The sequence below is a fragment of the Haemorhous mexicanus genome, chromosome 2 (genome assembly GCF_027477595.1).
Source record: "Haemorhous mexicanus isolate bHaeMex1 chromosome 2, bHaeMex1.pri, whole genome shotgun sequence".
NCBI lineage: Eukaryota > Metazoa > Chordata > Aves > Passeriformes > Fringillidae > Haemorhous > Haemorhous mexicanus.
This window is the reverse complement of record NC_082342.1, coordinates 98,284,136-98,294,705: the sequence shown is the minus strand read 5'-3', so window position 1 is coordinate 98,294,705 and position 10,570 is coordinate 98,284,136. Positions and strand designations below refer to the sequence as shown.

Sequence of the window (10,570 nt, the reverse complement as noted above, 5' to 3'; positions counted from 1 at the left end):
CGCGCACCGAGTGCCCCAACTAAAGAGCAAAACAACACGTGACCGCCGCCTCACCGAGGCGCTCACACACCGAGACGGGGCGGGGCGCCGCCGCCGCCGGCACCGCCCCGCATTGGCCGCCGGGCAGCGCGAAGGACGGCTGCGGCCCTCAATGGGGCGGCGGGGCGGGCTCTCGGCAGCAAAGCGGTGGGACGTCGTTGGACGGCAGGAGCCTCGCCCCCCCGCCCCCTTCCCGCCCCTCCGCGTTCCCGCCCACAGCCTCCGGCCCCCCTCGGGCGCAGCGCAACCCGTCGCTGTCGCGGCTGCCCTCAGCGCACACAGCGCGGAACGTGCCGGGGGCACGGGAACGGCGGGGAGACCCGCCACATCCGGCGAGCCCCGGTGCTGGCCCTCGCCATCTCTCGGGACACGGCGGGGCGCCGGCGGAGCTCGCCGAGGCCATATCAGGTGCTGCGGACCCGCCGGGCGGAGCTTCCGGCCGTGCGTGAGCGCCGGGCGCCCCCCGCACACCCCCGCACACACGCGCGTGTGCGTCAGCCCTGCCCGCTCCTCCGCCCGGTGTGTCACAGCGCCCACGCCGCGCGCGGCCACCCCCGCGCCCCGCCCGCAGCGCCCGCTCCCCGCGGGGCTGAGAAATGCCACCCAGGGAGGGCCGGGGGGCAGGGGCTGCTGCTGTTAGTCCGTGTTAATTAAACAGCACTAATTTATCCGGGCGCTTCGCTTTGGTGGAGGATAAGGGTAGCGTCCGCGTTTCCTCTGGAAACGATCCCGGCGCCGTTGGGGGATCGCGGCGAGGTGATTACGGAACAAGCGGCGGCGGGGGCAAAGCGGCTTCAGGGCCCCCCGCCTCCCCGGGGCACCCCGCCTCCCTGCTCCCGCCGCCGCTCCCGCTCCCTCACCGGACGCGCGGGGGCTCCGCGGGGCGGGGAACGACGGGGGCGGGGGGGTGCGAGGTGCCGCGCTTGTTTACGGGGGACCCGCGCGCTCGGCAGCGGGCGGGCCGCGCCCGAGGATCAGTGAGCGCCTTTCTCTCCCCTCCACCGGAGGGAGGTGAACGGCGAGGGGGGGCGGAGGGGCCCTGGCCGGGGTGGGCGGCAGGAGGGGCGGGGGTCTGTCCAGCCCGCATTTTCCTGTGTGAGGCGGGAGCGGGGGAAGGAAGGGGGAGCGCAGGGGCCCAGGAGGGGGCTGCAAGGCGGGGATGCCGGGCTCTCACCCCCCGATGAGGGCGGTCGCGGCGCGTCACCAAGCGCGCAGAGTGGTGCGGGGAGGACAGCGATAGTAAAAGTCGAGGGATGAAGCGAAGAAGCTGTACTGACACCGTCCAGCCTGTTCCTAACCGCAGCTGCATCTCCGCCGCCCCGGGAGCGGCTGAGGAAGCCTTTCTTTGCACATGCCCGGGAAGAAAAGTGAGGCTGGGGTCATGCAAACATCTATCCGTGTTTTCCCTTCTCTCCCTGGAGTGCCTTCGGACACGCTTTTTTTTTTGTCGGCTTGCGCCGAAGCTGAAACAGCCAAGTTTGCGAGTAAAGACATGAGCGAAAAAGAAACAAAACACAGAAACAACACCACAAACAAACAGGCAAGGGAAAAAAAAGACGAAAGTGATGCGGCGCTTCCAGCTGCCGCCGTGCGGAGCCGTGGCCGAGCTCTTCCCGCAGCCCGCATAGACCGCTGTTGCTGCTCAGTTCCCTCCTGCACGAAATTCTCCGCGGTTTGGGTCATAATAACTCATTTAGAAATTAACAGCTGAAACAGGGGGGAGAGGAGTATGATTGGAAAAGACTTCACTGTAAATACCGGTATGCTGCAGTAAAGCATCTTAAGAAGGAAGACCTCTCCCATCATTTTATGGGAAAATAATAACATTAACATTAACTAGTACTTACCGGGGTTTATTAAATTTAGGGGGGGGGGGGTGTCAACGGAGTTAGAGAGTAATTTGAGATCAAAGGCACCAACCTCTCCACAGAAGCAAGAAAAGAGTGTAACCTTAGGCAAGGTACCTGTGACCTCTCTGTACCTGTGTGATTCTTCACAGAAAACGATGCTGACAATCTCTACTGTCCTGGCAATGTGCTTTGATTTCTGTATCTGGAAAAATGCATAGAATTGGTAATTATAAACTTAGTTTATATGTAATGATTTCATAAGAAATCTCAGTGAGGACAGCTTCTTGTGAAAACTCAGGAATAGTTGATTTTCTAGCTATGACTGTAGTGGGCCAAACTGTCTCCTATATCCACACTACCAAAGACATATGCTAGTTATCTAACTAAAAGTTTCTTGTCACTGGGTGATCTGGGCCTATAAACTCAAACTTTTTTCTGCAAACCCCTTGGGAATTTGAAAATATTTTCCCCAGACATTTATGAAATATATTGGTGACCTTGAGCAAGCATTCTTAGGTCTGAAATGTCGAAAAGATAAATATTATTTCATCTACTCAGCACTGTCATATATGTTATTCTTGACCATGTGGGTAATACAGATTAAATATACTGGCTATAGCAGCACAGTTTGTTTGCAAACAATTTCTGTGACAAAGACATTAGAATAGACTAGAGTCCAATGTTGCATTGGATTGGCATTGATATCTATTGGCATTGATATCTATTCAGCAGCTCATTTTTAGCAGGAGTTGATTCATAACAAGCATTATTTTTCCACAGTTATGTTTGGGTTTTTTGGTTTTTTTTAATGCATAACTGGGGTACCGAATGCAAGAAGTGGGACCCAGGCACGTGTAAAACTCAGGTTAAAAAGTAAATCATTTCATGACCAACATGCTGGAGTGAATGTTCTTAGTTTACGTAGATGATCTGTCTAATTCATGGTTTTTTTCTGAACTCCTCTGAATTGTTTTTCAACACTGTATCCCTTCTGAAAAATTTTCACAGTCATTTCAATGTAATTATGGGACATTTAATTACAATAAATGCACTAATACCACTTGTCCATCCCACCTTTCAGCTAAAATTCACTGGCCCTACCGGCTGGCATGTCTTATGATTTAGCTATTCCTGTGCATTGTGTAGCAATGTTTGCTTTAATTTCTGCAATAAGGGGGGTTTCAGAGATAGAGAGAGGCGGGAATTGGGATGAATTAAGCACCACACATGCACCCTTTTTCCACCAAACAACTTCAGGCACAACATAGGGGTGACAGAATCTTTAGTAATGCAACAGATTTGCCAGAGGACAGTTGCTTAAATCATCTCTATAGAACAATTTCATCATCCTGAAAGAAAAAATGATCCTGTTTTACCCTCCCATTCCTTTTCTTCTGTCATATTACCCTACCCCAACTCTATTTCACCACATCACTTTCCAGTTTCAGACCTTGACTGGGAATGCTTCGCTAATATTTAAGCACACTGACCAAATAGTTCTAATATTAGCATCTTTCCTGCCGCTAAACTATGCTTCTGCCAGCATACCAGGCTTCAGCCATCTCCTTTTTCCTCCAAGAAAAATAAATAGTGTTGGGTAATGGTCAGATTTATCAAAATATACTATCTGTGTGAGGGGCATTTGCCATCAGTTATGTCAGTCATAAAATTTTACCTCTGTCCACCCTAAAATGACTGAGGCATGCCTAAATAATGATAGATCTTGCTCCTGGCAATGAAGTTTAGATATAGCAAATACAGTTTTGTTGGCACTGATTGTACCTTTCCATGCTTCAAGTACTTGGGATTCCTTAGCTGTATTTAAAAAAAAAAAAAAAAAAAAAGTTATGATAATTTCATTTATGTGTAAGTGTATTTAAACTTCATGTTTTCATTACTGAGCTATGTGGATGGATGCTAGACACTGGCCAACAGCACTGGTTTGCAAGCTATGAACTTCTCAAGGCATCGATGAATTTTGAATCGGAAGGCTGTTTGTCTGAATAATAGTTAAATGATTGAATTTATTACTTCTAGGGGCATGCAACTGCTTTTAATTATATCTGGAAGCTTGATTCTACAAGCCCAACACGTACAGGGTCCAGTTGGGTTTTTTTGTTTGTTCCCTGTCCCTCTGCCCTCCACTTCCATTAGCAGGACTGAAGCATGAGGCCCTATGAATATGTAGCTATATTTAAATACTGCCCCAAGGTCACAGTTACTCAAAAGACCCTTTCTGAAAAACTAGATGCATGAGTAAAAATTTGTGACATCCTTTAAAAATAAGTTTTTCCTTTGTTCTTATTCTAAATGTAATTTTGAAATATCTTTCAATATCTGGATAAAGAGTAACAGTTGAAAGGGATGTGTTTTATGTTTGGCTTGGCTGTTGCCTTCTACCTGTTGCCAGGTTCACAGAGCTGATGGTACTGAAGCCATGGGAAAAAGGTGCAGGGAAAGATTATGTGCGTCAGCAACATTTTCTTATCCTATCAAGAGTACAGTTATCTGTTCCAACAAAACACAGTGATTTATATTTTGATGTCCTTGAACTTCTACATAAACAGGTGAAGTCAGTTTATTCCTTGGTACATTTATTTGCATATTCCTGATACAGTGTCATTCTGGTTATGCATTTCATAACCTGAGTGTAAGAGGACATGAACTCCGATGAACTTGTTTCTCTCTAACCTTTCTCAACTCCTTTGAGTGCTAATGTACCATGACTGTGCTACTATCCAGTTGAGAAGTCTGTGTTATTTGGGAGGAAGGACAGGTCATCTTTCCAGATAGTTTTACAAAAGACTCTGTTGATACCACTCATTTAGTAACTCCTAACAGCAGCGTTAATTTCTTTATACAAGATTAATGCTGATTGATACAGTTGCCCTTACCTTTAAATAGGGGCTGTAAATTTTTTCCCCCTGGTCCTGTGTAAACAACTATGGGTGGTTTTGTACAAGAGAGAAAGATACTCGGAAATCACAGAATCTAAAAATACTTCTTTCTTAAGTAAAGGTTACTTGCTTCAGTGAATATAGCACCCACAGTTTACCAGAGAATTCCAGGTTAAATAAGTGGGGGTTACAGTTATGCAACTTTGTGCATATTCAGTAATTCTTGAAACAAATAATATTTTTTTAAATTATTTGAAATATACACAGAAATAATGTTGATGTCACTACCTTGTACATTCTTATATGGGAGGGGGGATTAAGGTAGAAAAATCTGGAGCATGCCTTATTTAGAGATTTTTTTTTTTTTTTTCTACGACTTGGATATTTTTCTACATTTGGATCATTTCTTCCTCAAATTTATATCTCAAGTGGCAGATTCAGAACGCCAGAGTCCCCAGCCTGGCCGATACGCTGGTGGTGTTTGGGGAAAGCCCTGCGCAATTCCCGGGGTCTGAACAAGGAGACAGTTCATCTTGCTGTGACAGGTGAACCCGCAAAAGGCCGCTTCGGGACCGGGTCTTGCTGCAGCAGCACGTCCCCGAGCCGGGCGGTGCTCGGCAGTCGGCGGGGGCTCCTCGGCCCGGCCCCGGCCCCTCCCGCCGCGGGGCTCCGCCGGTAGCGCCGCCCGGTGCGGGGGCTGCGCGCGTCCGGCGCCTCCCGCGGAAATGGCCGCTTTTGGTACATCTCCCGGGGCGAGCCTGGGGAAGGGCTGGGGGCGTGCGGGGGGTGTGGATCAGCTCCGGCCCCGCTCCCGCCCCTCCGCTGCCGGTGCGAAAATTACGCACTGGAGGCTGATATGCGTCAGCGCTTCGCAATCACCAGGATTTTCTTCCTGGAACATCTATTTTTGTTGGTTGCGGGTTTTATTTTGGTTCGGGTTTGGTTTGCGTTTTTTGTGGGTTTTTTTTTGTTGTTTTTTTATTTTTTTTTTTTTAATTTTATTTTCTCCCTTTATGTATGTGCGCGGTGGGCGGCGATGGCGGAGCCGCAGGGCCGCGGGGCAGCCTCGGGACGCGCCCGCGCCGCCCCCGCCGCGGTGGCACCGCGCTGGGGCTGCCCCTCCTGGCGGCACCGCGGTGGCACCGCGCTGGGGCTGCCCCTCCTGGCGGCACCGCGGTGGCACCGCGCTGGGGCTGCCCCTCCTGGCGGCACCGCGGGGGCACCGCGCTGGGGCTGCCCCTCCTGGTGGCACCGCGAGGGCACCGCGGGCGCGCTGCTGGAGCAGCAGCGCACCCGTTCCGAAACACCTTCTGTTGTTGATGGTTTGTTGGTTTCTCTCCGTTCGGATTCCCAGCCCACTCCCAGCCCCCCCGCCACCACTCCGGGGGAAATGCTGTCTTTCATTCCTACTGGATTGATCACTGATTTTAAAAATATTGTTATTTAAAGAAAAAAGCCTGAGAGAATATAACCGGTTCTGTCCTAGGAGATAAAACAAAGTGTTCGTGAAGCAACAGAGACAAATATTTTCAAGCAATAATTGAAGTCAATATCCCTCTTGCCTCTGAGAACATACAGCCCTTTTTGTGGTTTGTTTTTTTTTTTTTTTTTTTTTTTTTTAAGAGGTTTTGTAATGTACTTTTCTGACCTGTATGGATAGTCAAGATCTATGGTCCTTTAGGGTATTTTTCTCTCCAAGATGAGAATGGATGATAGAATTCAATATTTCTTTGATATAATATTGGCAGAAAATTTGCAAAGCCTCATTTGCCCAAACACCGTAGAATATGAACAGAAGAGGGCTTGTTTGTTTGTCTGTTTTCTGCTTTTTCAATTCTGTTTCTTACTAGTAGTATTCTGTTTGAAAATCGGTTTACTTTTTTTTCCCTAGGCAGGTTACTCTAGCCACTTTGTCTGTTCTTTTCTGAATGCTCTTGAAGGCTGTTCCCCAGCAAAATCATTCCAGTCATTCAGCTTTTCCCTCTGCCTTACAATTCGTTTGGGTATTTGCATCTGCTTTAGGTAGCAGCTTTTTTTCCTCTGGCCTTTAAAAAAAAAACAAACTTCAGAAGGTAGCCTAACTTCCTCCATCATTTATCTTGACATCAGGATAATTTTCCTAACACCAGGGGTAATGCAATTCTGGAGTAGACTGTCAAGGGATTTTATAGAGTCTCTATCACTAGAGCATTTTAAGCTGTGCAAATATTGCTCAGGAATAACAAAAGTACAGTTCTCCTGACTCAGGGCAGTGTGATAGTCTAGATGATCTCATGTTTACTTCAAGTCCTATTTTGTTGGATTTCTGTGATATATATACCTATAAATAGCTCCAGGATTATTACTGTTGAAAGAGAAAAGAACAATCTTCACTCACTCTCTCTCTCTCTCTTATTTTTTTTCCCTTTTCTTTTTCTATCTGGTAATTTAACTGTGCAAAATAAAGAGTGTAAAACTGTTATGAATCATCTGTTAGTGTTTGGGATACACTTTTGGTGCAGTTCTTGCTTGTGCAGGACATTTGCTGATCTCATTTGTATATGCACAGGACCACCAGGAATTTGGAGACATTTGGGGAAATAGAGACACTGAAGAGGAAAATCTTGCCTGCTTTTCTCAGTGTACCCCTTCAGTGGAAGCTTTATGTGAATAAGGTGAGGAAGGCTTGCCCTCAGACTAGGCTGACTGCTTTCAAGGAAAATTACCATCTATCTGCATTATTTAGGCAGTGTCTGGGAAACTCAGTGGAGCCTCAGGGTTCCATTGTGTTAGACACTGTGTAGATGGGTAATTAATGGTGGGCCTCCTTCTGTTTTGTTTAATGTATATATTGCACATATGCAATGACTTGAGGAATATTGCCAGTGTGGGGAGGCAAATGCAGTTCTGCAGTCCTGTGAATGCTGAGGTTGACTGACAAGCAGCAGCTTCAGCTGACCCATTTCCTAACAAATGGACACTGCAGGCATGCTCAGCATGTAAAGAACTAAAAAGCGTCAGCCTTCCATATTTTGATGGGCTTATATGCATGGGGGAAGCACAAAAGCAATACATGTCCTGAGGGAAGAGGTGTAGGATCTTTTTTAGATATATTTTTGGAAACATGTTTTTTCAGGTATGCAGATTAAGTGCAACTATTAATTTCAGGAAGGTTAAGCATCACAGCAAGATGAGTACAAAACTCTTGGCACCAGAAATACGTGCACTTTCATGTGCCTGTGAGAGAGGTTGAATAAAACTTTCTCCCAGTTCTTGGGTATAAGGGCTCAAACACCCCACCCATACTGGAGACTCCCTCATGGATTGTAGGGCATAAGAAGGAGGAGGCAGCATGTCCAAAATACTTGTTGTATCAAGCACTACCATGGTTGGAGGCAATCTGCATGTCTAGTAATAATGACTTGATTAAAAAGTTGCTGTCAAGTAAATTCCACAGAAATGAAAAAGAAGATTCTTGCCTGATCTGCTGAGTGCTCATGGATGCAAAATGAAATGGTCACTTAATGTTTTTTAAATATTCATGTGAACGTGACATGTTCATTACTAAAGTGTGAGACCAGAAAATGAAATACAAGTGAAGAGTGTGCTTTCAGTTAAACTACTGATTAAGCAAAGGAACAGCATATGTAACAGAAGAGAATGAGGTAATCATGGCACATGAACATGTTTTTAATTTCATTTTTTGTATTTAATCATACAATAAGGGAATGCTTCTGGGTGCCTCGCTTCATTCCTACACACTTCTTTTTTGAGAGACTCTTTACCGACTTGTAAAAACTTTCAAGGTTACAGAAGCAGATTTTTTAAAGACGAATAACTCCAAATGCAGACATTGCAAGAGCTGCTGTCGCCTCTTGAATGCAGCTGGTATGGAAGTGGATCAGTGAGCTGAGATTCAGTTCACTGCTTTGCAGTGACCAAACCAAGGCAAACCCTTTCTTCAGCTGGCGTTGTGTAAGGACCTGAAAGGTGCCTTAGAAATGAAGCTTCCTAGGGGTATCTTTTTCTTATACCTTCCAGGGAGCTGAAAGGACCTTGCATTTCTGGTGCAAAGTGTTCTGAGTCCGTTTGCTAACAAAAACCTCTGTTCCAACTAAATTGAACCTAGTGAGAGATCCCTGGGCTGCACTGCAGTTTGGCCTTTGGGTTACCAGCATTTATTTACAGAAGTCTTCTCAGCAACTATTTCCTGAGAAGGTCTCCTTCTTTGTCATAAAATGCCATTTTTGCTTTGTTCAGGAATGGATGAACACAACCAGTGTGTTTATCCATTTTTACATTCTAAAAATGTAACTATCACACTGGTATAAATTAAACAGATTAAATTTATAGCTTGTGGAAAGATCAGATAGTTTTAAAGTCAGTAGCTGGCTGTGAAGTTGTTAATTGAACATTTGCTGAAAAATGCCTATGGGGAAGTGATCTTGTTGTTCTTGCAGGATAATCAAGTTTAAAAACAACAGTTGTTGTCTATATTTAAAGAAATATAAGGTAAAAACCACAGTCCCCAAAACATTCACACTTTGAGACATCCTTACATTACCAATCCTTTAGGCAAGTAATGCTGAAGTAATCTTACTAAGCCTAATCTTACAACTTGTTGATTTAGTGAGGTTTTTGGTTGGTTTTTTGGTTTTTGTTTGTTTGTTTGTTTTTGTTGTTTTTGGTTTTTTTTTTACTTTCAGATTGAAAAAAAAATAGCGAGTTTTCATGTTTCTCACTTTTGAAGGCTCTCTGTAATTAATTAATTTTTATTTTCTTTTTCCAAGTGCAGGTTCAACTTAGTAACCACACTGCACACACAAATGAAATTGATACACTACTTTAAACATTGCCTCCACTTGGATTTTAATATTCAGAAAAACCTGAAAATCTTACAAACCAGTCACTGACTCACAGATTCATAATGTGAGTAAGGTTGGAAAGGATCACTTGAGGTTATCTACAACAATCTCCCCGTTTAAACAGGGTACCCTAGAGAATGCTGCTCAAGATTGTGTCCAGATGTCCCATGATTATCTGCTGGAAGGGAAACTCCACAATCTCTCTGGGCAGCCTGTTCCAGTACTTTGTCACCTGCACAGTAAAGAAGTTCTTGCCTGTCTTCATGTGGAACTTCCTTTGCTTCAGGATTCCTGTGTTTCACTTCCCTCTGAATTGTTTCAGCAAGGAGCGCACAACAATTGACAAGGCTCCCTTCTATTTGAAAATGACCTCACAGAACTGACAATATTTTGTCTCAAGTTCATTAGTTTCAGTAAATTAATTCCTGTCCCTCATTTTAAATTTTAAGTGCTGAATAGATGTCCTAGTTTTTCTTGAAGGTGCTGATAAAGAGGCGGAGCTAGGCTGCTATTCTATACCATGCACATCCTCTCTGGGGAGAGTGGCTTGGGGGTTACACACTCTGGAAGTGAGGCCATTTTGTTCCATTTCTTCCTGGGGAAGTCGCCGGGACCAGCCCTGCAGACTTTGTCCCTCTCTCATTGTTGCCAATCCCTTCCCATCCCTCGGGAAGAATGCAGCTCCAGGTGACAAACGCAGCTGAGCCCAGCAGAGCGCACAGGCTGTGGTGTTGCTGTGGGAAGCAGCCACAGGAACAGAGCAGGAGAGGTGAGCCATGCCTGAGCCGAGCCTGGGCTGAGCGTGGGCTGAGCCTGAGCCCAAGCCCAGCTGGTCCCAAGCCGAGTGGAGAGGAGCCAAGCTGAAGACTGCCAACCGCAACTGAGCCAGCAGCCCGGGAAGTGGGTGGCACAGTGCAGACCATCCAGCTCTTTGGGTGTT

General features: G+C 46.3%; 1 long non-coding RNA gene across 1 annotated transcript; it reads left to right on the top strand.

Annotated features, from left to right (window-relative positions):
• The first annotated feature begins 5,883 nt into the window (after positions 1-5,883).
• Positions 5,884-10,063, top strand: LOC132323905 (uncharacterized). The gene is made up of 2 exons (XR_009485464.1): positions 5,884-7,440; positions 9,561-10,063. It is a non-coding gene; the product is annotated as an uncharacterized LOC132323905 (long non-coding RNA).
• Positions 10,064-10,570: the final 507 nt, after the last annotated feature.